The 26,294-nt window shown below is 50.6% G+C and overlaps 1 protein-coding gene across 7 annotated transcripts in view; it reads left to right on the forward strand.

Annotated features, from left to right (window-relative positions):
* The window catches only part of Mical3 (microtubule associated monooxygenase, calponin and LIM domain containing 3), a 180,805-nt gene that overhangs the window by 21,527 nt on the left and 132,984 nt on the right, over positions 1 to 26,294 (forward strand). Inside the window, exon 2 of one of the 7 annotated variants that reach the window (XM_038320558.1) lies at positions 9,821 to 10,091. The exons of the other annotated variants lie outside the window; for them this stretch is intronic. The gene's annotated coding sequence lies outside the window, so the exon portion shown is untranslated. The remainder of the gene's footprint in view (positions 1 to 9,820; positions 10,092 to 26,294) is intronic. 7 annotated transcript variants of the gene reach the window in all.

Here is a 26,294-nt window from a genome sequence, read left to right on the forward strand (position 1 = left end):
TGAGTGCATCTGGGTTATGTGGACAAAGGACCAGACCAGAGTGTGGAGTTGTCTGCTGCTCCGTCCCTCAGTGTGGAGCTGTCTGCTGTCCCGTCCCTCCCGCAGACCTTAGCAGTCCCAAGAAAACACGTAACCCCCACAGTGTTCTGCTGACGGTCATCCTTGCTGCCCCTTGGCGTCACGTGGCCTTCTACACTCACTAGTAGGTCTTGTGTCCCAGGCAAGGTGGGGAGAACTGGGGGTGTTCCAGAGAATCTGCTGGATGTCCAGGGTCAGGGTAGCTCACCAGTGGGTGGGAATACTGGGTTTTCTTGGGGACACAGTTGGGGTGACTTGTAAGTGTGTATTTCACAGCCTCGTTTCTCTTGGCTCTTTGTCTCCGTGCCCAAACTGGGGTAAGTGAATGTGTTGGATTTTTTTCTTTGCACGTAATCTGAGCAAGCAGTGAGGGGGCGGAGCACGAGAATGAAAATATCTAAGGGACAGGAGGACTGCGTAAGGAAAAGGGAGGAAGGTGAGTTCTGATCTTCTGAATACAAGGGCGCTGTAGGAGTCATTAGATAGGAAGCTTGTGGCAGCTGAAATAGGGACTGTGGTTCAGTGGTGGAATGCTTGACTAGTGTGCATGAGGTCCTAGGTTCTGTTCTGAACACAAGTTAATTAATTAAGAATTAATCAAAATTAGGGGCTGGAGAGATGTTCAGTGGTTGACAGCACTTGCTGCTTTTGCAGAGGACCTGGATTTGGTTCCCAGTACCCACATGGCTGTTCACAGTCACCAGCAATTCCAGCTCCAGGGCATTGGATAGCCTCTTCTGGTCTTTGGGCAGAAGGCACACATGTGTTACACATATGTACCTGCAGGCAAAACACTTAAAAAAAATCTTTTAAAAAATTAAAATAAAGCATTCCCAGGCTTGTTCATTTAGTGTTAACCTAGAGGCGTCAGCATTCATGGGTGACTGTTTCACAAGTGTAATTTTTGAAGCGAAGTATGATCTCTTCCACTCTGGTGGGACCTGCTTCAGCCGGGGGTGACAGTGGTAACAGTCGCATCTGAGATGCCAGAACTTAGCCCCATTTCCCTGTCGTTCTGCGATCACAAGGTTGACCTGAGACTGACACTTAACTTCTTTCCAAGAACCGCTCTTGGAATGGCTTTGGCCTCTGTGTTTGGTGCCTGCTGGGGACATAGTTCCATACACTGAAGATAAACGGGACATGGTTAAGTTTGGAGGCCCTGGACTCAGGCTGCCTGAGTTTGGTTTCCGTGTCCTACCACCAATGTGTCCTCAACACAAAGCCGATGCTGATCCGAACCCAGGGAGATTCCTAAAAGGGCTTGATGACATCACGGCCAGAATAAGAGCGTATGAACTAGTGCTCATCACAGAGTAGATGCCCACGGAAAGCTACGGGGTCTGCTGTTGAAAAGCAGACAGAGGATTAACCCGGACACAGCCCTCTCGAATGGAGGTCAGCGTGTCCTTTAGCAGTGCTGGCGTGGCACAGAGTGTGGAAACAGCAACGCCACGGCAGACAGCATCTCTCCGTGTGTGATTCTGGTTAGTCCCGTGCTGTGGGCTTCCATGGATGTGGCTTTATTTAATTCTTGTAGCTATACGCAGAGCGTGTCTCACCAGCCTTGTGAGGCGCGTGCTCGGCGTTAGACAGCTGCTCACACTCCTGGCCTGGCTGCTTTCCTTGAGTGTGATCTCCTGGAGCTTGGGAACGGCAAAGCCATTCATTCCCCTGAGCGGGGGAGCTGGGCTGCCCACGAGAGCCATACCCCAGAGCAGCGGTTCTCAACCTTCCTAACGCTGCGACCCTTTAATCAGGTGCCTCGTGTTGTGACCCCCAACCATAACATTATTTCCATTGCTAGTGTATGATGGTGATTTTGCTGCTGTGCAGCGTAAATATGACGTGCAGATAGTCTCAGGTGACCCCTGTGAAGGAATCTTTTGATCCCCCAAAGGGGTCGTGACCCACAGGTTGAGAACCACTAGCCCAGAGGGAGGAAGAATTCTGAATCTTCTGTCTTCTCTGATGACAATTATGTCTTCAGCAGAAGACCCTCACTTGTCCTTTGAAAGGGCCCAGGGTCACCTCTCCACTTTACCCCACCCCAGGATGGGGGGGTGAGACCAGAAGGGTGACTGTGGCGGTCACCCTCTTGCCCCACCTCACCGTGTTCATCCCGTGCCTCTGCGTAGCTGCCAGGTCTGCTGACTACCTGTGTCCAGACTCGCGTAGGGACTTAGGGAGGCTGCGATGTGCAATCTCCCTCTCAGTAGCTGAGCTTCTTATTGTTGTTAGGTTGTTGTTGCTGCTGTTGTCGTTTTTAAGCTTTTCGAGACAAAGGTCCCACGTAGTCCAGGTGACCTTTGAACTTGGTATGTAGAGTATGACTCTGAAGTCCTGGTCTTCCCTGCCTGCCTCCACCTTCCAAGGTTTGGGATTACAGGTACGTTTGAGCATACTCAGTAAAACAAAGTCCCGACGCTAGGCTGTCCTTGAACTGTTTCTGCCTCCTGAGGGCTGGAATTACAGGTGTGAGGCACCAAGCTTGGCTGCTTGTCACCCTTTTTTTTTTTAAGTGTGTATGCTTGTGGAGGTCAGAGGACATCTTTGGGAAGTTCTCTACTACTACGTGGTCTCTGGAGACCAACTCATGTTGTCAGGCTTAGCGACAAGCTCCCTTACTTACGCTGAGCCGCTGAGCCGTCTTGGTGGCATTCTTTGAAGCATTACCCCTGCCACTTCCCAGTGTCTCCATGTGGTGGGGAGGGGAGGGGAGAGAGTGTTGATAACCTTTAAGCCCACATGCACACATCTCTCTGCTCTTGTACCAAGCCGGTTGGATAAGCTGTGGTTATGCACCCCACAGGGAGTTAAGATTAAAACCCCGCAGCGGCAGGTGTGGGTAGAGGCACGATGAGGGTCTGCCAAGAAGAATCAGGGCCTGCCAAGACCGTTGTGGGCCTGGTGCAGCCTGGCCTGGGCACCAGGTGAGCTTCACGCAGTAGGGTGTGGTCTATTGGGCATGTGCAGACTTACTGGGGGAGCCTGCAGCAGGTATGTGGTTGGCGAGCTGCTCAGTGAGCCTTGGCATGATAAGTCGCTTCGGCTCTGGCATTGCCAAAGACTACATACGCTGCCGGGTCAGGTTGCTGTTGCTGTGGGAACCGTGACCTTTGAATTTCCTGGCTTATGCCTGGAATTTTGCTTGCATAATGCTGCAACAACTTGGGTTCGCCCCTCCCCCTTTCTCCTTTCTCTTTGGCATCTCTCTCTCTCTTCTATCTCAGCAAATCATAGCTCTGCTGTTCCTCCCTCTCCTGTGGCAGACAGTCTTTACCCCCTTTCTTCCTGAAGGCTGTCAGCTGGAACTCCCGCCCGGGGCCCTGGATTTCCCAGCTGACACTTCTGGTCTCTTAATGAGACCTTTGGGAAGGGTGGGCCTCCTTGGAGCTGACAGCGGCCTGGATGCTGCACATTTAGGGTGGGCTCTGCTGTGTTCCCACGCATCTCTGTGCGCACTTCTTCTCCCTGTTTCTGTGCTTGCCTGTCCTGCCCTGTGTACTTGCTTGCTGTGTGCGCCTGGAGCGTGCCACCCAGCTGGCTTAGTTAATTCTCTCCAGACTTCAGTTTCCGCTTGGGGTCCCGCCCTCTCCGTGGAGCCCGATGACACATCTTACCTTGAAATTACCCTTTCCAGTGAGCTGTTCCATTCAAATGGAGCCAGGTGTAGCTTCGGGATACGTTTTTTTTATTAGTTTTTTTTTTTAAATACCAATCCAAATTTCCACTCCTTCTCCTCCCATCCCCTCTACACATTCTCCCACCCCAGGATATGGTGTTTTTCTCTTTTTTTGTTTGTTTGTTTTTTTTAATCTCAGGTCCATTCATTCATTCATGGTTTGGGGTGCAGTGGGCAGTCTGGTTTTCTTTTCCATAGACTGAGTTATACAATTCTTATTTGGTTTTTTTTTTTTTTTTTTTTTTGGTTTTTCGAGACAGGGTTTCCCTGTAGTTTCTAGAGCCTGTCCTGGAGCTAGCTCTTGTAGACCAGGCTGGCCTCGAACTCAGAGATCCGCCTGCCTCTGCCTCCCGAGTGCTGGGATTAAAGGCGTGCGCCACCACCGCCCGGCCTTATTTGGTTTTTTGAGACAGGGTTTCTCTGTGTAGCTTTGGAGCCTGTCCTGGAATTTGTTCTATAGACCAGGCTGACCTCGAACTCCTTAGTGCTGGGATTAAAGGATTGTATCACCATCGCCTGGTGAATTATACAATTATTAAAGGCTAAGAGTTTTAGCCATTGGTTTACTTGTCAGTCATCAGTGTATGTATGTATGTATGTATGTGTGTGTGTATGCATGTTTGTATGTATATTTTCAGTTTTTTGAGACCAAGTTTCCTTGTGTAGCTGGGTGTCCTGGAACTTACTCTGTAGCCCAGGCTGGCCTCCAACTCACAGAGATCCGCCTGCCTCTGCTTCCGAGTGCTGGGATTAAAGGAGTGCACCACCACTGCCTGACTGCCAGTTTATTTTCAGTGTGCTGAGTTAAACGTGCCTTGTCCACTCTCTTGTTTTGAGATGGGGCTTGTGTAGCCCCAGCTGACTTTGAACTCCGTAGCTCCCTGTGTCAGCCTCCCGAATGCTGGCATCATAGGTCTGTGCCGCTGGGCTCAGCCTTTTCATTTCTTGTCTTTTTTTCTTTCCCTCTCTTCCCTCTTCTGTTCTCCGGGGAGATGGGGCCTCGCCATGTTACCCAGGCTGGCCTGCAACTCCGGTTTAAGGAGTTCTCTATCCTTGGCGGTCCAAGAGCTTGGATGATGGGGCCTGCGCTGTGTTCAGGAAGCGTGTGTTGTGTCTCGAGGAAGGCTTTGGCTTTCGGCGCTTTTAAGGATATACGAAAATAAATGTATCCAAATCTTTGAGCTGTCCAGCCTGGCCTCACATAGCCTCACCTGTCCTGCTGGCCTTGGCCTTTGTTCCAGAAGGCCTGAGTCTGGCCTTCCCAGGTGGCCTGTGCATGCATGGTTCCTTTTGCTTCCAGCTCAAGCTTCTGCCTTCACGTGGCACAGCCCTGTCATGTCAGGCAAAGCAGCACTTCCGTTTCCAGGGTCTTCCTTCTGTACCTGAGCCAAGGAGGACCTTCCAGGCCCCTTTCTTGCCTTTATTTGTTCTGTTCCTCGTAGACCATGTCTACTCATGGGAAGGGGCATGTTAAAACTGACTGTTGCCCCCGTACCTTCCTTTCTGGCGCAAGAGTTTTGTTTGTTCCCTTTGTGTGCCCAGATCCAGTGGATTGAGTGGGTCCCAAACACGGGGACTTTCTGTAAGACGCACAAATAATTGTAAAGCAGCAGTTTAATTCTGCTGCTGGGGTTGACCTAGGGCACGTAGGCTTTGAGGAGTCACCCTAGTTGCCCCCAGAGATAAGAGTCATCCATCTAGGCTCTCCCCGCACCCCCACTTCATCCTTCTTTTGCCTGTTTTTGGTTTGTCTGGGAGTGATTTGAGGCAACTAGAGTTCTTGATCCACAAAGAGGGTGAGGCAGATTATGAGTCTGGCCTGTGGAATCCTAGACACTTGTTTGGGGACACTCACTTTTTCCTAAACTCGTGGAGTCATTTGTGAGAAGACAGCCGGGACTTCTGATGGAGCAGAGAGAAGTCGGCTCAGCCCCTCCTCTGCTCTCCACTCCTGCCCTGTGCCCTTCTGGTCTCCTGAAGGCTGCTCTTGGTCTGAGCCTGCCTCTACTCCCTGTGACCTGCCTGTGAAAACCTGTCAGGAAGAAACCCGAGGGCTTGGTGAAGTAACGTCTGTGAAGGTGGGAAGAAAGGCCCTGTGTGGCCTGCGCCAGATCACTCATCAGACTTTCCTAGGTTTGCCTCCTTCTGCCGTGCTGCAATACACGCCAAGAGGAAGTGGGGTGGCCTCCCCATCCCTTCTGGCTCAGGCCCTCTGAACCAGACCCAGGTCCTGCGAGTGCGGGGCCACCAAACTGCAGAGAGCATCTTCCAGAGAGGTCTGTCTGGGACCTCCACTGCTGAGACCTCCCGTTTACCCTACGCTGTCTTAGCCTGGGGAGGGGCTGATGAGGTTCTCTGTATCAGTTCACCCCTCACATTACTGACCAGGAACCTGGTGGAGATGCCATCTGAAGGTCACATGAGTACACTAAGCCTCTTTCTCCATCCATTTTCCCTCTGAGCCCTTACCGATCTGGAGTCACGCTGGGGTGTCTTCCCTGCTCCCCAGCTCCCACTGGCTTGAGGCCCTTTTGAGAGTTCCATAAGGAAGTCTCTAAGGTTGGAACTGTGCCATTTTCTTAGTGTCTGATCATTGTATTTGCACTTAAGTTTTGCTGTTCACTTATTTTTATGTTGTTATTTTTGTGGTTTTTTGTTTTTCTTTGAGACAAGGTTTCTCTGTAGCTTTGGTGCCTGTCCTAGAACTAGCTCTTGTAGACCAGGCTGGCCTCAAATTCACAGAGATCCTCTTGCCTCAGCCTCCCAAGTGCTGGGATTAAAGGCATGCACCACCCCGGGCACTTCTTATAAAGTATCAGGTTCCAACACTTATGCCGTTGGCCGTTCCTGTGGTGCTGGGGATGGCACGCAGGCGCGGCGACTGCTGAGGACACCCTACCACAGGTCGCACCCCCATCTCCATCTGTGTCACTGGGAGGACTGGTAGACTTGTCTGACCCCGGATAGGGAACTTCAGCAGTTCCAAGCCTCCACAGTTCCTTACTGTTTGCCCTGAGAACGCTGTTCTTCCGGTGTCATGCACAGGTCCAAACTCCAGGATAAGGTCACTTCCTCGCTCTTGGCTCAATGTTCCTCACAGAGAACCTCAGTGTGTGTTGCGGCTTGCTCCCCTGCTTCTCGCTTGCTTTGATTTTCTGCTCTCTCTTCCTTGCCTCTTTCCTTCAGGGTCTCCTCAGACTTCTTCCTGTGAAACCTTGGTTTATTTATTGTTTACTGCGATACTGGGCTGAATTCAGGGCCCGACTTATGCTGGGCAAGTGCTTAGCCACTTAGCCACATCCTCAGCCCATTTTGCTAATTTTTATAAGCATTTGAAATGTGTTTATGTTTTAGTTAGGGTTGTTATGTTGTTCAAACTAGTGGAAGCCTGCTGTCTAGCATATACATCTGTCTGGGAATATTCTCCTACCCTGTAGTTCCTGGGGACCAAACTCAAGTTGTCAGGTGTGACAGCAGCACTGTTACCCACTGAGCCGTCTCACTGGCTCCCTGTCTGTTTGGAACTGCTGTCAGGAGGTTTCTGTCTGTTTGGGGCTCCTCATGCTATAGGTGGTTATTGTGCTTGTGTGTATGTTGGGGATTGGCCTGGGGGGTCTACAGAGCTGGGCTATCACGTGTTGCAGCTCGCGTGAACAGTATCCTAAGCACGTGTGTCCTGCTCTCCTCAGAGGGGGTAGAGATGCTGTGAAGAACAAGTGAGGGGCCCGTGGGGAAGATGTTGAATTCGTAGTAGCTTTTGGTTGTTGGGCATTCCTCCAGTCAGTGAGCTGTAAGGAACGGCAGTGTGTCTCAGAAAGATAAGAAATTGCTGATGGTGAGAAGAAGTTCTTCTGCCAAAAAAGGCTGGATTCCACTGTGGTTACGCCCGTCTTCCCTGTGCGGTGGGTTGTGAACCCTGCGGTGTGACCTTTTCTTAGAGGAGTAAAGTCCCCCTGAGCGCTGTGTGGCAGTGCCTGGTAGTCACAGAGCTGGGTCATACCTCAGGCCCAGCTTCCTCATTCCACTGGGGGATTTTTTTCCTGTCTCAACTCATTGTTCTTTCTTTTTCTAGTTTTTACAAATGTCTCCTAACCTTCATCCTTCCCTCAGCTAGTCAAATAGGGAAGGTGAGAGACACTACGAGCCGGACGGAGTTAGAGTGTCATGTCAGATACAGCAGCAGCAGATCCTTGTGGAGTTGGTGTCGGGACAAGCCTCCAGCGTGGGAGAGACAGGCTGCAGGGAGCAGGCTCGTGGCATCTGCTTCGCCCTGTCCTCCTTGGGAAGGCGGTGTCACCTTCCTCTGTGCAGGAGTCCCACACTGGCTGATTGAACCTCTGAGTGTCCACAGACTGCAGAGGTCAGGCAGCGTGCTGGACTCCTGGCCCTGAAGCTGCCTAGCTGGACGAAATCATCTTGCCTGCTTTCTTCTCATCTGTAACTAGCAGGCAACTGTAACTGCTCATTATGCGGTTTCTGGATTAAGATAGTAGTAGACAGAATTACAGAAGGCTGTTTAGTGTATTGGTCGTAGACTTCCCGGGCTCAGTTTCCAGCTGGTCCATCCCTGTGTGACTTTGGGCAAGTTGTTGGATCTCTGTGTTTCCTTTCCTTCTTTAGAGAACCGTGCTGGCAGTCGTCTCACAGTAAGCATGCTGTAAAGGGCACACACATGCGTCTCAGTGCCCATCACGTGTCACATATGATTCCTAAATGATATAGGTGCTTTTAAAAGTTTCGTTTTGGTTAGAGGGGGTCTCATTTAGCCCGTGCTGGCCTCAGCCTTGCCTCTTAGCTGAAGATGACCTTGAACTCCTGGTCCTTCTGTCTCCACCTGAGGGCTGGGATCAGAGGCTCAGTTATTCTCATTTGCTACCACGTCTGGCTTAACACCTGCTGTTGGTACTACTGGTACCTTCATAATCTTCACCTTCGTCATATTTAGGGACAGGAGACCAAGGCATGGAACACCCCAGATGTATAGTGGGAAACTGCCGTGGTAGAAGAGACTTGCCTGGAGCACTTCTAATGCTGAAATTATAATCACATTGTGCTGATTCCAGAATCTAAAAAAAAAAAAAAATTCCAGGTATTTCTGGGCATGGTGTTGCATGCCTTTAATTCCAGTACTCCCTAAGGCAGAGGCAAAATGATCTCTGTGAATTCTTGGCTATCCTGGTCTACATAATGAGTTCTAGGCCAACCATGGCTACACAGTGAGATCTTGTCTTTTGTTTTGTTTTGTTTTTCAAGACAGGGTTTCTCTGTGTAGCTTGGTGCCTCTCCTGGCACTCTCTCTGTAGATCAGGCTGGCCTTGAACTCAAAGAGATCCGTCTGCCTCTGCCTTCTGAGTGTTGGGATTAAAGGCATGTGTGACCACCACCTGGCTTTTTAAAAAAAAAAAACTAATTTATTTATTTTTGTTTTGTGTGTATTGGTGTGCCTGTATGTCTGTGTGAGAGTGTCAGATCTTGGAGTTACAGTTTGAAAGCTCCCGTGTGGGTGCTGGGAATTGAACTCAGATTCCCTAGGAGAACAGCTAGTTCTTTTAAGCACTGAGCCATCTCTCCAGCCCCGAGACCTTGTCTTAAAAAAACAAAAAAATAAGCAAACAAAAAGCAGGTATTACTGAAATCCTTAATGTCATACCTAAGCCAGGTGTGGTGAGCCCGTCTGTAACCCCTACACCCAAGAGTCTGAGGCCCACGTGGAGGAGGAGATCCTGTCTCCAAAAACAGAGTCAGATAATCACATCATCTCTCTCTGTCAGTGGGTGCCCTGCCCCAGGATGTGGGAACAGACCAGCTGCCGGACTTGCTTGGGGACTGCACATCCACACTGAGCCTTTCCCGTCTGCCCGCTGGCTATGGCAGTCTCCTCTCTCAGCTGTTGACTTCTGTCTTACCCCATTCAGGTCGGCCACCTTTAGCTCTAGCAGTACGGTCAGCCTTGGGCTCCTCAGCCAAAGCCAGAACCTATGGCCGCTCTTTCCAAAGGCCTTTGAGTGTGGAATTTATCTGTGTGAGCAATTCTTTCTTTCTTCCTTTTTTTTGTAGATGAAACTCAAGTCTTTGAACCTTGCCCTTCGTAGATGAAGTGAGAGTTATTTCCGAGGACTGGCTCCGACCAGAAACCAGCTGCTGTTCGGGGACTGCAGTTCGGGAAGCGGGAAGCGTGTTCCCACTCACGCAGCCTGATGTCTGGTTGTCGTGTGTGCCGTAGCCGGTAGCGATGGGTGACAGCTGGCCCAGGGTCGGGAAATGTTATCTCACAGGGGGTCAGTTTCGTGGTGCCGATCCGGTTGACGCCCTCTCCCACACAGCCATGGTTAGTAATGTGCGCGTGTGCTTTGTGTGGAGACGGCGAACAAAATGCAAACACGTAGTTACCGACTGTCGTTGTGACCTGCTGCTGGCTGTGGTGCCCTCTGGAGTGATGTCTTCAGTTGACAGTTGTTATAAACGGCTGCAGGATTGGGCTTAGGGGGTTACCATGGAGACAAAAATGCCATGAGGAGGATGGGATGGTGATGCTGAGGGGCAGAGCGACTGCAAGCTGCCTTTCCCGGCTTTGCATTGCAGGATTTCCTGCTTGGTCTGAGGAGGAGAGGCTGAGGTTGGTTCTGTTCCCCAACTTTGTCCTTGTGTGACACAGAATCCCGCCCCAGGAGCGATGCCACTCTGCTTACTATATTTCGGTGGCATGTGGCCTGGGATCGGAGAGCTGGCTCACCTCCCTTGGCCAGAAGTGTGGCAGAGTCTCTGGATCTTCATTGTATGTTATAAATACAGTAGAGTGGGAAGCATGCCCTTAAAATATGTCCCTAGGAACCTTGTGCCTTTATGAGCCTGAGCCATTTTCCTGGTTCATGAAGAGGCCCTCTTGACCTGAAGTCAAGAGCAGGTGTCTGCCTTAGGTCTGGGTTTCCGTGACTGGCATAGAGATGGCTTTCTGGCCTCTCAGTGCTTTGTGTCTCAGTGAAGCCTGCCTTTCCCAGGCACCAAGCCTGAGATGGTGGTGGCCTGCACTGCTCTGTAGACGTGGGTGGGCCCAGGTGAACAGACAGTTTTACCTGAGCGTCTTGGAGTGTCTGAGGTCTGCTTGTTGTACTTTCTGGGTTCACACAGACAGAGGGCAGTGCCTGGCCACGTGTTATGATTTGGATTTTGAGTGTCACCCTAAGCCTCCCCCCCCACACACCATGTTAAAAGACTTTTTCACCAGCTTGAGGCACTATTGGAAGGTGGTAGAGCCTGGAGGGTGGGGGAAGGGGACCGGGTGGGGCGGTATCAATCCTAGTAGTAGGAAATTAGGTCGCTGGGGGCATGGTGGGTCCCTTTGCTTTCTCACTGCCATGAGATAAACAGATTTATTTCATCTTCCTCTCACTCAAACTGTGATGTCTGGAAGCACCGCAGGCCCAGCGTGACGGGACCAAGTGTAAAACAAACCTTAGAAACCGTGAGCTAAAGTGTTTCCATCCTTTAGATGGACTTTCTCAAGTCTCCTGTGACAGCGAAGCAAGGCTGATGCCGTGGCAGGGTGAGGAATGGGTTAGTAGTCACTTCGCCATATGGCTTGGGGAGGTTACGGGTTGCCGGGGCATCCTATGTTTGATGTGGGAGAGTGAGATGATGTCACTAACATGTCGGCTGCCCTACCATGTGCTGGTATCCCCAGCAGAGTTTTCTCTGAACCTGGGGTTCTTGGGAACGTCGTGGATAATGCACAGCATTGGCTAGAAAACTGCGTGTGTGCTTTTCTGCATCCTGAGCAGACTGCAGATAGTGAGTACTGCCATGGTGTGCCCCGTGCCGCCCAATCCACTCTTGTTGAGGGAGGCTGCTTGTTCGTTTCCTGGCCACTCAGACCCAAATAAACACACAGAAACTATATTAATTGTAGCACTGTTTGGCCAATAGCTTAAGTGTATTTTTTAGCTAGCGCTTACATCTTAAATCAACACATCTCTATTAATCTGTGTATCGCCACGTGGCTGTGGCTTACTGACAAGGTCCTGGTGCATCTGTCTCCTGTGGGCAGCTACATGGCTTCTCACTGACTCTACCCCCCCCCTCTCTCTCTCTCTCTGTGTGTGTGTGTGTGTGAATGAATATATATATATATATATATATATATATATATATATTCATTCCAGTCTGGCTATATTCTCTTAAACCATTGGCCAAAAGCAGCTTCTTTATTAATCAATAAAAACAGCACATACACAGAAGGACTTCCCACACCACACTCTTTAGTTCTTTCAGAATGTCTTTGGAAATGGCTTGTTCCCAGTATCTTAAAACTACATCTATCATAATTGGGGCTCAGAATTTGTTAGGTGGTTCCCCCTCCCTCTTTTGGAGACAGGTCTCTCTACAAAGCCCTGGCTGTGCTGGAACTCACTCTGTAGTCCAGGCTGACCCCAGACTCCCAGAGATCTACCTGCCTCTGTCTCCTGAGTGCCGGGATTAAAGGTGTGCACCGCCATGCCCAGTTGATGGTTTCCCCTTTTAACCTTGCCTTTCCCCTGCCGTGGTTCTCCTGCGGGGTTCCATGTTTCTGGGCAGCTTCCTCTTCGCCTGGCTCTCTCCACGCTGCTGTGAAGGCCACTGTCCTCCCTGATTCTGTGGGAACCACTTCCCTGTCCCTTGCCTGTGTGTGACCTGTTCTGTCTTGGCCTCGGGGCCTGACTCACTAGCTTGGCACTCCATTGATGCAGCACTTAGAAGAAGGATGCTGCTGGTGTGCCACAGAACTGAAGCTAACGCTCTCCTTGGTGGGAGCGGTGCCTTTCTCTGTGTGTGTTGCTTTGGGCCACTTATAGTGAGCATGGGGCAGAGGCAGACACTTGGCTGATAGACCTGCCGCTCCTCTAGTCAGGGGCTGAAGAGTTTGTCCGTGGGGAGGGACTTCTGGTTCTGCCTCATTTCGAGTTCATGTTCCCATAGGTGTCTCAGTTGGAATGTTCATGAACAGGGTTGTGTGAATCTGAGCATTGAGTCTTCATGACTGACCAGTGACGCTGGTTCCAGTGGGGGACAGTGGGGACTGACCAGGTGTAGGTGCAGCAGGGTGGTACTGCATCGAGCCACTGATTCAGAGGTGGCAAAACTGAGTGTGCCTAGGGCCCAGCCCTGGCTTCTTTGCTTCTCCCTGTCCTCTGCTCCTGAGTTGGGGGTCACCTCTTGTTATGTGGAGGCATGCTTGCCTCTTTCGGGGCACCCAGGTGCTCCGAGGGGGTTGCAGGAATGGGCTGGACTGAGAACTAGGCATTCGGTTTTAGAACTCTGTTTATCTGTCTGGTAGTTGGGGGTTGGGATAGGGTTGTGGGGGTGGGGAGTTGAGACAGGGTCTCTCTATGTAGCACTGGTTGGCCTGAAACTCACTCTGTAGACCAGGTTGGCCTCAAACTCAGAAATCTGCCTGCCTCTGTCTCCCTAGTGCTAGGATTAAAGGTGTGGGCTCGCATGTCTGGCTAGTTGTTGTGGTTAGGGCATGTGAGGAATGGATTTGGAGTTAGCAACCATGTGGGGAGATAGGGAACAAAGTGAGTGGGAGGCTGGCTGGGCCTCTCCCATGTGGAGAAGAACCTCTGCCAGGGACAGCTGCCCTGCTTACCCGGGACTGACCTACTCGCCCACATCCTGGGAGTGCCAGGGCTGGCCAGCCCGTTCTCACCTCTCGCTGGCCCTTGTAGGGAGAGATGCTTTGTGTGCACTTGGTTTGGACCTTCCTCTCTCAAGTACATTCTCATACCAAGGCTGTCAGGACCATGCCTGTCACCTAGTCACACCTCCTCTCCTGTCCCGTCTGCTCCACCCCCAGGCTCTTCTTACCTTGACTTCTTCATGCAGTTAAGCCCCTGGGTTTGGCCAGAGCTCTGATCCACCTGCCCCAAAGCTGCCTTCTGCTGTCTCTGTTCTGACCCTCCCAGTCCAGCTGTCCTTCTCGACAGCCCCGTTACCTGTGGGGTGCACACTGTCCCTTGTTCTGGTAGCCCCATAGCTTGCCTCTTCCTTCCTTTGTGTCCTGACCTTTCTGCCCTTGCCTTGCCCTCCTCCACAGTGTGTGTGTGTGTGTGTGTGTGTGTGTGTGCACACTTCTTGCTAGGTCCTGCATGTACTTATGTGCTTCTCAGTTCCTGAGGGCCAAAGCTCCAGGGGACAGGGCACCCACTGTTCTGCCCCTAGCACCTGACACTTAGTGGGTGGACAGCAAACGTTTGTTGAATCCTTTTGCATGTGTTATATGATGTGTGTACACATGCGTAGGTGTTTGGAGGCCAGAGGGAAACATAGGATGTTCTGTTCATCCACTCTGCCTTAGTCTCTCAAGACAGGGTCTTTCGCAATCTTTCTGTCTCTGCCCCCACCCCAACCCCCCGCCCAGTGTTGGGGTTGCTGGATGTCTTTGGCCATGCCTAGCTTTTACTGCAGGTGCTAGAGATTTGAACTTATAACCTCATGCTCGTGTAGCAAACACTCTTTACTGCTGAACCATTTACCCAACCCTGTTGGCTTCTTTTGTCCAGTCTGTGTTAATCATATCCTAGGCTCTGTGTGTGCTTGTGCACGTGTGCATGTGTGTGTGCACGTGTGTGCGCGCGCGCACACACACACGCACACACGCATTCATTGCCTGGTGACGACGAGCAGTGTGGAGATGGAGAGCCTGCTGGGTGGAATAGATTGCAGCAGCAGGCAGGAAGGGACTTAAGAGGCCAGTCCTGCTGGGATGTCCCCTTCAGAACACACATCTTAACCTGAAGCTTCTGTTCACTGCTCCTGTAGCCCTTCTGCTTCTCCAGGAGAGAATGGAGGAAAGACGGGAGGCTGCAGCTTCCTAGGCTAGCCCTGGGCCTAGCCCTGAGAGCCTGTTACATCTGAGAAGTCTTTCCGTCACTTTAGGTTTTCTCTCCCTTTTATTTATCTTTAGTTTTCTGTTCCGGAAGGATACTGTTCACACACAGTTGAGGGTGTGTATTTCCTTAGCCTGTCCTCCCAGAGTGCTGATAAGGTGGTGGGATGAACGCAGGGCCTCTGCTCTGTCACAGAGCCATGCCCCTGCCTTGACCTTGCCAATTCTTCGCTGCCCTCTTCTACTAGCAGATAGCTGCCGCGGGCGCGTGCCCCTCGTGTGCCCACCTTGGGGTCGGTCCCGCCTGCTCACTGCAGTGTGCTTGTGCCGTGGCCCGCTCCACCAATGCTTGACCAGAGTTCCCCTCCATTTCTCATTAAAGAAGGGAATGTGTTCCAGCTTCAGCATAATGTGGGTGAGGCCGAGGAGGCCGAGACTCATTGGAAAGGAAGACAGCCAGGCTGGAGCTCAGCGTTTTTTTCTTTCTGGTATAATAGCTCCCAGTTATTACTGTCATTGTCTCTCCTAGGAGTGAGTTCAGCTTGGTCTTTGAGAGTGTTGACTTTTAAGGAAAAACATATGGACCACAGGGCCAGAGACACTAAAGTAACCTTGGCTGGGTGGAGTCTCACTCAGCTGCTGAGGTCAGGAACCCTAGGCTGGAGAAGCTTCCCTGCAGGGCTTTTCTGCAGGAGGTCGGCGGCACCTACACTGCTCTGCAGACTGAGCATCCCTCATCTGGATGCTTTGGGACCAGAAGTGTCAGGTCACCTTACCTTCTGGTCAGGAGTGGCTGCTGGATCTCTAGCTGTCTTATTTCTGTCTCCCAGAGAAACAGATGTCTTAGTCCATTTTCTGTAGTTTGCAAGGAGTAGAAGCTGAGACCTGCTTGTGGCCGCACACAGTTGAGAATCAGGAATTCAGCGTTACCTTCTGCTACGTAGCAGAACCAAGGCTACATGAGGACCCCCCTCCCCAGATTGTTGTTGTTGTTGTTTTAATTTTGGTTCATGTTTTTGGAAGCCAAGAACTCCAGAAGTGGCTTTGGTATCATTTTAGCATCAGGTGAGAGCTTCCTGCCCTGTCAATAATGTGACGGAGGCCACTGGGTAAGACAGAGCAGGTGTGCTGGCTGGGGTCGTCCTCTGTAAAGTCGCTAATAGCACCATGGAGACAAGCAAGCTCTTGGGCTTGACTAACCTCAGTAACCCCCATGGCTCTGCCTAGGGCACGTGAGCTGCAGGGTCACAGGCCCTAACCACAGCAGGAAACACAGGAAAGACAGCTTTCTCTGGGAGATGTGCGTGGTCCACACCTGTAAAGGATCTTTCTGAAAAGCACATCCATCTTCCTTCTCAGAGCCAGCATCTGTGGAACAGTCACGCTAGACTCAGGGAAGGGTGGGAAAAGCCATTTTGTACCTGAGCAAGGGGCTGAGCTGGGGTTCTCTGGAGTGCTTGTTTCCTCGCTGGGGCTGGAGTGTTGGACAGTGACATTGCCCTGGGGCAATCTAGTTCTTCCCTGTGTCCTGGGGACCTGGAGAGGACCCACGCATAAGGTCCATGCAGACCTACTGAGTCTGGATGGCCTTGCCCCTCTCCTTTGTCCTTTTTCCTTGCAAAGGTCAGTTGGAAGCTGTAGGTGAACTCTCCCTGGCCAGCAGTGACAATGTCCCTCTGTGCCACTTCTACAACTGCACTGTGATCTGTGAGAACAGGTGTCTTGGTTAGGGTTTCTGTTCCTGTGAAGAGTTACCATGACCTCAGCAACTCTTACAAAGGAAAATATTTCACTGGGGTGGCTCGCTTATAGTTTGAGAGGTTTGGTTCATTATTATGGTGGGAAGCAAGGCAGCATGCAGGCAGAGGTGGTGCTGGAAAAGGAGCAGGCAACAGGAAGTGGTCTTTATCACTGGGAGTAGCTTGAGCATATATGAGCCCTCAAAGCCCGCCTCCACAGTGACACACTTCCTCCAATAAGGCCACCCTACTTCAACAAGGTCACATCTAATAGTGCCACAGTCTTAAACTTATTTAAAAGTCTGAAGTTCAAAGTCTCTTCTAAGATTCATGCAGTCATTTAACTGTAATCCCCCGTAAAATCAAAAAGCAGATCACACACTTCCAACATGTAATGGCACAGGATATGCATTACCTTTCCAAAACACAGGGAAGGGAGCACAGTGAAGAAACATTGGACCAAAGCAAGACCAAAAACCAGCTGTGCAAACTCCAGCTCTGTATCTCTGTGTCTGATGTCAGAATGCTCTTCAGATCTCTAACTTCTTCCTGCTTTGTTGACTTCAGCACACTCTGTCTCTTGAGCTGGTTCCACTCCCTGCTAGCAGCTTTCCTCAGCAGGCATCCCGCAGCTCTGGCATCTCTAACATCTTAGGGTCTTGAAGGCAATCCAGGCTTCAACTTCACAGCGTCACGCAATGGTCTCTCTAGGCCTCCATTCAGGAACACCCTGACACATGCCTCTCCTTAGTTGTGGAGGCAAATCCCATAACCCATTTCTTCTATCCTTAACTCCAGAACCATGTGAATGAATTTGCTGCTTACTGGGGCTGGAACATAGCCCCCTAGTTAAATATACATCTTCACCAACTTTCTGTTTTCTTATTTTTGTTTTCTTTTGTTCTGGTTTGTTTTTTGAGAAAGGGTTTCTCTGTAGCTTTGGAGCCTGTCCTGGAACTAGCTCTTGTAGACCAGGCTGACCTTGAACTCACAGAGATCCTCCTGCCTCTGCCTCCCCAGTGCTAGGAATAAAGGTGTGTGCCACCACTGCCTGGCTCCAACTTTCTGTTTTCAGTGGTTACTGTCACTGCCTAAGCTTGACTGTCCTAGAACTTGCTCTGTAGATCAAGCTGGCCTCAAACTCAGAGATCCACCAGTGTCTGCCTTCCCAGTGCTGGGATTAAAAGAATCACACCCAGCTCTAAGCTTTTAATTCTTTTTCACAAATTGGAAATTTAACTGGATGGATTTTGCCCTGAGGCCATCACTCCATTTATTTCATTTCTTAATCTGTTTATCTTCAGCTCTGGTCCACTTCCTGGTGCTCTTTTTCTCCTCAGATTTTGCATTTTCCTGCTCATTTTCATTATAAATCTGTATAAGAGTGACCAGTAATAACCACACAACAGTCAATACTAGGCTGTTTTGAGATTGCCTCTGCCAACAGAATTGATGTAAAACTCTTCACTTTAGGCTCAGGCAGATTCTTCAAACAAGAGCAGAAAGCAGCCACTTTCTTCACCAAAATAACACAAGAATAATCTCTAGGCAACATACGAAAATCCTTATCCTCTGAAACCTCTTGAACCAACCCCCCCTGTAGCTCAAATCAGTCTCAGCACCATTGTCTTCCATGCTCCTGCTGGTGTGGGCCATTAAACAGTACTTCAGGCAGTCTCCTGTTTTCCCAGCCCAAAGTACCAAAGTCCAAACAAAACCATGGTCAGGCCTATCACAGCAATACCACAGGCCTGGTACCAACTTCTGTCTTAGTCAGGGAATCTACTGCTGTGAAGAGACACCATGACCATGGCAACTCTTAGAAAGGAAGACATTTCACTGGGGTGGCTCGCTTACAGTTTGGCAGGTTTAGTCCATTCATGGCGTGGTGAAAAGCGTGGCAGCTTGCTGGCAGACATGTTTCTGGAAAAGGAGCCGTGAGTTCTTACATCTTGACCCGCAGACAACATGAAATGTTGAGACCTTCATATGAGACCTCAAAAACCTGCCTCTACAGTGACACACTTCCTCTCCCAACAAGGTCTTCCTCCTAATAGTGCCACTCCCTTTGGGGGCCATTTTCAAAACTTCATGCCACCAGATCAGGTCCTATTAAAATCACCGGAGCCCCTCTTCCTGCCCACAAGTTGTTTCCAAACACCATTTAATGACCTAAAATACAGATTTATGACTAAAACTGAAATTTTCTTCTCCCTCTATGCTGGGCCTTGGGAAGCCTGGGTTCTACACCTACTCAGTGAGCGAGCCAGCGACCTTACCGGTCTTCGTTGCAAACCGTCTGTGACCTTAACTTGGGGCTTGCAAGCCTAACATCTAAGGCCACTTCCTGCCTCAACACATTGAGGGGCAGAGAAATAGACCTATCAAGAGAAGCTTGGGGTTCTGGGTTGCCTTCAGGTTCCTTGCTCTGGAGTGTCCTGAAAGAGCACCCATGTTGAGACTTATTACATGCTAGGGTGAGCTAGATAAGAAGCGGGGTGTGGCCAGGAGTGTAGGTGAGTGCCGGTTCTTAGTGGGGACCAGGGGCACCCTGACTGTCCCTCAGGAGGAGAGGTTGGGCCCGTGTGTTTGACAGCGTCATGGGTGGATAGGAGTGGGCTAGACTAGCTATGGCAGCCGCTCCAGGCTTCTTTGTGGCCACTTTCCTACCCCGAGTGAGCGCACTGGTAGGGGAAAGCTGGTAGCCCATAGTGTTCATTTCTCAGAGATTACCAAGTGCTGGACATTCTGTGAGGATTAAATCACTGCCATTTATCCCAAGAAGAACCAGAGAGGCTGAGTGGTTTATTACAGTCACCCAGCTTCCTCATAGCTACAGAGAAAGATCTGAATCCAATTCTCTTTGACTCAAAGCTTTTGGCCTTTAATCATATGGGATTTCTCTCTCTCTTTTTTTTCATTTAATCAAGTGTTCCAGGCACAGTTTCAAAAGCTAAAGATAACAGCAATAAGCAAAGCAGGCATAAATTCCTACCCCACGAAGCTCGCATCCTAGCAAAGGAGAATCTTTCCTCTCCCCTACCAGATTCTTCTAACACATTTTCCTAATCCCATAGTTGATATAAATATCACTGTCTTTCTCTGCTTCCTTAGGGGTCTCTGTCCATGCCCACTTGTCTCAGAGAACACCAGGACGGCTCCCATGCCCAGGGCTGTCCTGTGGAGGTGTGGTTGTTGACTAGCCATCAAGGAAAAGGGTCTGCTTGGCCATCCCAGCACCCTAGGTTTGTCTTTTGAGATGGGGGGCCCAGGGCTTGTCATGAACTGTTTTTGGACTTGTTTGGCAAGTTCAGTTGCTGGTGCTTTTTATTCGGAGCTGGGCCGGGGCCTTGTGGACTGAGAACAAGGTCAGCAATGTGTTTTTGTTGGTGTTGGGATCAGTCAGTGCCTGGAGACTGGTCCTTTCCTTTGACTCTTGGACAGAGGAAGGGATGAGCCAGAAGAGTACTTCCTGCCGTCCTGTGGTCGAGGCCTGTTGAATGAGAGCTCTGGGTTTGATGTTGCCACTAGTGTTCTGATGTTGGGGACCGGCAGGAACCGTCACTGTTGTCATCTCTAGCTGTGTGTCAGGCGCTGGCCCAGGCTTTTCACGTGTTGCTCCCTTCCTCTGAGGTTTTTGGCTTTTGTTTGTTTACTTTTTGTTTTATGTGCCAGCATGCGTGTCTGTGTGCCACGTGCGTGCAGTACCTGCAGAGGCCAGAAGAGAGTTTTGGATCTTCTGGAACTGGAGTTACGGGCTACCATGTATGGGTGCTGGGAACTGAACCTGGGTCCTCAGGAAGTGCTCTTGACCACTGATCCATCTCTCTGGCCCACAGATTGTCATTCATCTTCTGCCTTCAAGATAGCAGCTTGAAAACCCCCTCCAGTCTCACGTGTCAAGAGGCCCATGCTCTCCCCAGTACTTCAGAGTCAGCTGGCTTATTAACTTCTTTCTTATTAGCTGGCTCTCCCTAGCTCTCCACTGGGCTGCCCAACTTGTGGATAGATTTGTCTATAACATTGCAGCAAACCACAGAAACCTCAGTAGTAGTTGTGACATGATATCTGTTGATTGGTGGGCATCGTTGAGTTTCATTCTTCTCTCTTTATTTTCCTTTTTTCCCTCCCTTCCCTCAAAACGTCCCCAGGTTGGGCTACTCTGCCCCAAGGCCAGAAGTGCAGCAGGCTTGAGCAGACTGGAGTGGCGTGGAGCGGCACGTTTGAGGATGTTTGTCTTGTGTTTTAGTTTGCTTTCTGCTGTAACTAAATACCGCAGACTGTCATAGGTCTCGAGGTCAGGAAGTCCCAAAGTTCGGAACCCAGTCAGGGCCTTCTTGCTTCTGTATCATGTGGCAGGAGGCACCAGTCAGAGGAAGCCAGCCCAACCCAGTTTCTTCTAGGTAATCCATCCTGTGGCTGAGGCATTAAAACTTCTACCTAAGGGTGGAGCCCTTAAAGTCCTTTCCCTAACTTTGGTTTTTAGTGGTTGGTTTGTTTTTGTGACAGTCCATGCTGGCCTGAAACTGTTGATCCTCCTGCCTCAGCATTTCCAGGTGCTGGTATTAAAAGCATGTAGCATCTCACCCGGCCCCTAATCCACCTCTCTACTCTTCCAGTGACTGCCAAGTTTCAGGGGTGGCAGAGGGGACTTCACATGACAGCCCCTGGTGCAGCGCTAACAGGTGTGTGTGGGGAGGCTTGCTCTGTGAGTCTTAAAGGGAAGTACAAGCGTGGGAAGCGTCTGGCGGGTCTGGCTACGAGAAGGCACTGCAGGGAGTCCGGGGCATTTCCCCACTTGGAGCAGCTAATTCTAGGTTGGCGGGATTAGCTCCCTATGAAAGGTTAAACCTCAGCGAGTCTGGTCCTGTGCCTTCACGGGAAGGAGAGTGGCTCCAGCCCCAGCACAGGGTGCATGCAGGATTGTGGGGTCTGTGAGCCTTTCGGTTGGCTCTACCTTGGGGTCGCATGTCACTTAACTCTTGGGTACTGTTTTTTGACTCTCGCAAGGCATCCTTAGGAACTGTTACTGTTGAATTTTCTAGAAGTGAATTACTATGGCTGTCTTACTATACAATAACAGAGAAACATTTGACTTTATGACAACGTTTAGCAATTGTTTCTTTCCTCAGGCGGATTTGAGGCGGGCCTTGGACAAGTGGGTAGCTTTTTCTGCTGAGGTGTTAAAGTGTCAGGTGTGTATGCCATGAGAGGAAGTCACAGACCCTTGTCTGGGGCCCTTGGGGAAGGGTTGCTGTATGTCCCCCATGTTCTGCAGTTTGCTGAGCCCCTCCCATTGCTCACCTCTCTTCCCAGTTCAGCTGTGTAGCCGGATTGGTGCAGGCAGGCCCTTTCAGCGACAGTACCTCTGCCTCAGCTCTGTCTGATTAGAGTACGGTACTCTGTCACCCTCTGTTACCGTGTGCCACCTTGCTGCTTTATACCCTGCACACCGCGGGCTGAGGTGGTCTGACTTGTTTCTGTCGCCGAGGAACTAGCTGAATAAGGGTAGTGCCACCGTCGGAGATAGTGAAGGAAGTGGCCCAGCCGGGAAGCTGAGAACATCACTAGATGGCAAGGCCGCTGTTCTGACCTTTCTCCTGGGAGACTTGACACAGGGTGGAGCCGATGATGGGGTTTCCTTTTCTGTCCATTGTGGGCAGTGAGGGTCAAGGGCAGATAACTCACAGAACAATCTGACTGGTGACTGGGTGTCCGTGGAGTCCTTGGCTTTAAGCCTCTGGGTAGTGGAGTCACTGGATAGTGGAGTAGTCAAATGTTCCTCTTTAAGACACTCACTGTTACTTTAGCCTGGGGCACCCCACACCATGTTGGGACTGCTTAGTGGGAGAAGCCTGTTCTCTTCATGGTGGCTGGGAAGCAGAGATGGGAAGGGTCTAAGGTTCCAACATCCCCTCCAAGGACGAGCCTTCAATCCTAACTATTCCAGCAGGTCCTACCTCCCACAGGTTCCACTGCTGCCTAATAGTGCCTTAGGCTGGTGATGAATAAGCCTTCAGCGCATGGACACCCAACATCCAGACTCTAATAAGCAATGTAACAAGAGGTACATTTGTGCCTTTCCCCATCCCCTCCCACCCGTGCCCTTGGTTCCCATGTTCTGAAAGACGAATGTTTGTGCTTTCTGTTCCCAGGCTGTCTTCTCTTTCTCCTTGCCTCCCAGGGACACCCCACCCATACTTCTCTATGTTCTGCTCCGCTCTCCTTGTTTCCCCCTTTACCTCTCACCTTTGCCTGTTCCGGACCTCTTAGGTAGCAGTTTGAAGTACTTGAGCCCCTTGTCAGGCTGTGTTGCCCACAGCTTGTTAGAACATAGCATTGCATCATCCTCTGGGGCCTCTGGAACCGCAGGGCACCCTAGTGAGTGTCCAGCGGCGCGGCCTGCGCATTGGTCTTGGCCTCTACTTATTCCCCACCTTTTGTATTGCGTTAAATGCAGTTTCTCCAATTTCTTCTTCGTACATAGATTGCTTTCGCTTGCGTGCCTGCATCCAGGGCAGTCTTGGTACAGAGCAGGCGCCGATGAATACCTGCAGATTAGTAATCACTGTTTCTTTAAAAAATCTGTAGACTCATAGGAGGCAGTGAATGGCAGGGAGACAATGATGTGTGCTCATTAGACACAGCGAAGCATTCACGGTATATTTGAATTTACTGAGCAGGGCTGTGTGGGAAGGGGCGTAGGCACTAGGCCGAGCCAACCCTTGAGTCTCCAGTGCATCTTGACCCTGGGAGTTAATGGTCTTCTCTGAACTGCAATTTAATTTCCTGGCCTTCAAAGTGAGGTAGCCCTGTATATAGAGCGTTATTCTGAAGACAGAAGTGAGCTAATGCAGGTAGAGCGTGTAGCGCTGTTAGGCATGTGAGAACTCTGTGAGTGGTAGCTGATAAATATATTCATGTGCTTGGCCATGCCTCAGCTGGACCCTCGTTAATCTTTGTGATGCCTTCTGTTTTATAAAGGGAACGAAACAGAGGCAGCCTCTGAGGTCATGCTACATCTCTCTCCTTGGATTGTCTCATAGTTTCCAGGATGGGTCATAGATTCAGAGGAGTAGGGTCCCGGGGCTTGTGCAATCACACATCCTAGGGAGAAGCTTTAGTCTGGGTGAGAGTAGTAAATGCAGTCTGGCTGCTGGGTGAAGAACTGGAGGGCTGAAGTGTGGCTGAGGGAGAACCTACCTACCTTGCCAAGCCCCGTCCCCACTCATGTTTTGACCAGTCCTCCCTCCCCCTGCCCCTCCTTCTTTCCCCTCCCTGTCTCCCTGCCTCCCCTCTGAAAGCTGGCACAAAAGTGGTTCTGTTGTTCTTAGGTGCTGGGCACCAGAACAGGCTAACAATGAAGGGAATTACTTCCAAATTATCTAAGAGTTTCTGCCCAGTGGCAAGTGAAGAAGGAGGCTGGGCTGGTATTGGCCATCCTAGAGGCCTGTGGTTCCTGTGTATCTAGCTGGTATAACCAGAGAAGCAGGAATGGAGAGCTGGTGTCTCCTAGTTATGCACTGATGACTTCAGAGCAATGGTGTCAGTGGCAGAAGACGTGGTGTATGTGGGTGAACTCTCATATAGGCAGAGACGTGGTCGTGGGCAGAAGATGTGGTGTATGTGGGTGAACTCTCTCATGGGCAGAAGACGTGGTGTATGTGGGTGAACTCTCTCATGGCAGAAGACGTGGTGTATGTGGGTGAACTCTTTCATGGGCAGAAGACGTGGTGTACGTGGATGAACTCTCTCATGGGCAGAAGATGTGTATGTGGGTGAAATCTCATATAGGCAGAGACGTGGTCGTGGGCAGAAGACATAGTGTATGTGGGTGAACTCTCTTATGGGCAGAAGATGTGGTGTATGTGGGTGAACTCTCATATGGGCAGAAGACGTGGTGTATGTAGGTGAACTCCAGTGGGCAGAAGACATGGTTTATGTGGGTGAATGCTCATGGGCAGAAGACGTGGTGTACGTGGGTGAACTCTCGTGGCAGAAGAAGTGGTGTATGTGGGTGAACGCTCATGGGCAGAAGACATAGTGTACGTGGGTGAACCCCCGTGGGCAGAAGACGTGGTGTATGTGGGTGAACTCTCATATGGGCAGAAGATGTGGTGTATGTGGGTGAACTCCCGTGGGCAGAAGACATGGTTTATGTGGGTGAGTGCTCGTGGGCAGAAGACATGGTGTACGTGGGTGAACTCTCGTGGCAGAAGAAGTGGTGTATGTGGGTGAACGCTCGTGGGCAGAAGACGTGTACGTGGGTGAACCCCCGTGGGCAGAAGACGTGGTGTATGTGGGTGAACGCTTGTGGGCAGAAGACGTGGTGTATGTGGGTGAACGCTCATGGGCAGAAGATGTGGTGTATGTGGGTGAACGCTCATGGGCAGAAGATGTGGTGTATGTGGGTGAACGCTTGTGGGCAGAAGACGTGATATACGTGGATGAACTCTCGTGGGCAGAAGACGTGGTGTATATGGGTGAAATCTCTCGTGGGCAGAAGACATGGCTTATGTTGGTGAACTCTCATGCATTGCATGGTGATTAAAGACAAAGAATTGTTATAGTAACTGACCATCATTTCCTTTGCTTTAGGTTTAAAACAAATCCCACATTTTTTCACATGGGATCCATATTTTTGTTTTTCAAGACAGGGTTTCTCTGTGTAGCCCTGACTGTCCTGTAACTCATTTTGTAGACCAGGCTGGCCTCAAACTCACTGAGATCTGCCTGCCTCTGCCTCCCAAGTGCTGGGATTAAAGGCGTGCGCCACCACTGCCCAGTCAGGATTCATCTTCACTGTGTCTAAGTTGCGTTAAAATCTTCTAATTCTCTTCCGGATATCAAGGCGCCTATACTTCCAGGTTTCAGAGTGACAGGTCACCCTGTCACAGCTAGGATGCACAGACTCACTGCAGTCCACTGTGGCGTGTGAGTCCATGACAGCTGCACGTGTGTAAAACTGTGAGCTTCAGCAGAAGGAGTCCTATATGGTGAGCGTCTACAGCAGTGTTCCTCAGCCTTCCTAATGCTGCAGTCCTTCATGCTTTGGTGACCCCACCATAACATTATTTCCGTTGCTACCTCATAACTGTAATTCTGATACTGTTATGAATCGTTATGTGAACATCTGCTATGCAGGATATCTGATATGACCCCTGTGAAAAGGCCAGTCCACCTGCAGAGGGGGCGCGGCCCACAGGTTGAGAACTACTTGTCTAGTGCAAGACAGCACCAAGCTTCCTCCCTCCTCAGGGAACCGGGCCATAGGAAGTAGCGCCGTTACATGGCTGGAATTACACCATCCTGGCTGGTGAATGACTGTTGTCTTGATGGACAGAATGTCACCTTTAAAGTGCATGCTACTGTATCACGCATGGGCAATGGCGGGGGCTGGCCAGATTACAAGCTCTGAGCCTTGATGGACAGCAGGCATTTCACACACTACTTCCCTACACCCACGTTGAGAAATTGCCCTGTCTGGAGAAATTAGAATGTTTCTTCTCTCTCCCTTTGGCCTGGCTTCTCAGTCTACGCTCTGAAGTGTGAGGCGCGAGGAGGCAATGCTGAGGCTCCTGCAGCCCCATCTTCCTGTTCAGGATCCTGCTGGTGGGCAGTGGACCAGAGCGCAGAGGGAGGGGCCTTCCCTGGGGAAGAAGGCAGGAAAAACCAGAGGCTAAAAATAGGCAGCTGTGAGAACCTGGGACTGCTCCCTCAGACCAGACATGTACCTCCCATGATGACTGAGCTCTGTGCATGGTGTTTGAGAGTTCTTGTTAAATAAATACCGCTGTCACCCTAAGTGTGAGCTTGTACTGTACTGTACGCCCCACGTATCATGGTCTGCTCACTCTGGATGTGTGCTACCCAGTCGTCAGGGGATGCAGGTGCTCGTGATGCCTCTGTTGCATGTGCCCACATGTGCATA

Source organism: Arvicola amphibius, chromosome 2 (assembly GCF_903992535.2).
Source record: "Arvicola amphibius chromosome 2, mArvAmp1.2, whole genome shotgun sequence".
NCBI lineage: Eukaryota > Metazoa > Chordata > Mammalia > Rodentia > Cricetidae > Arvicola > Arvicola amphibius.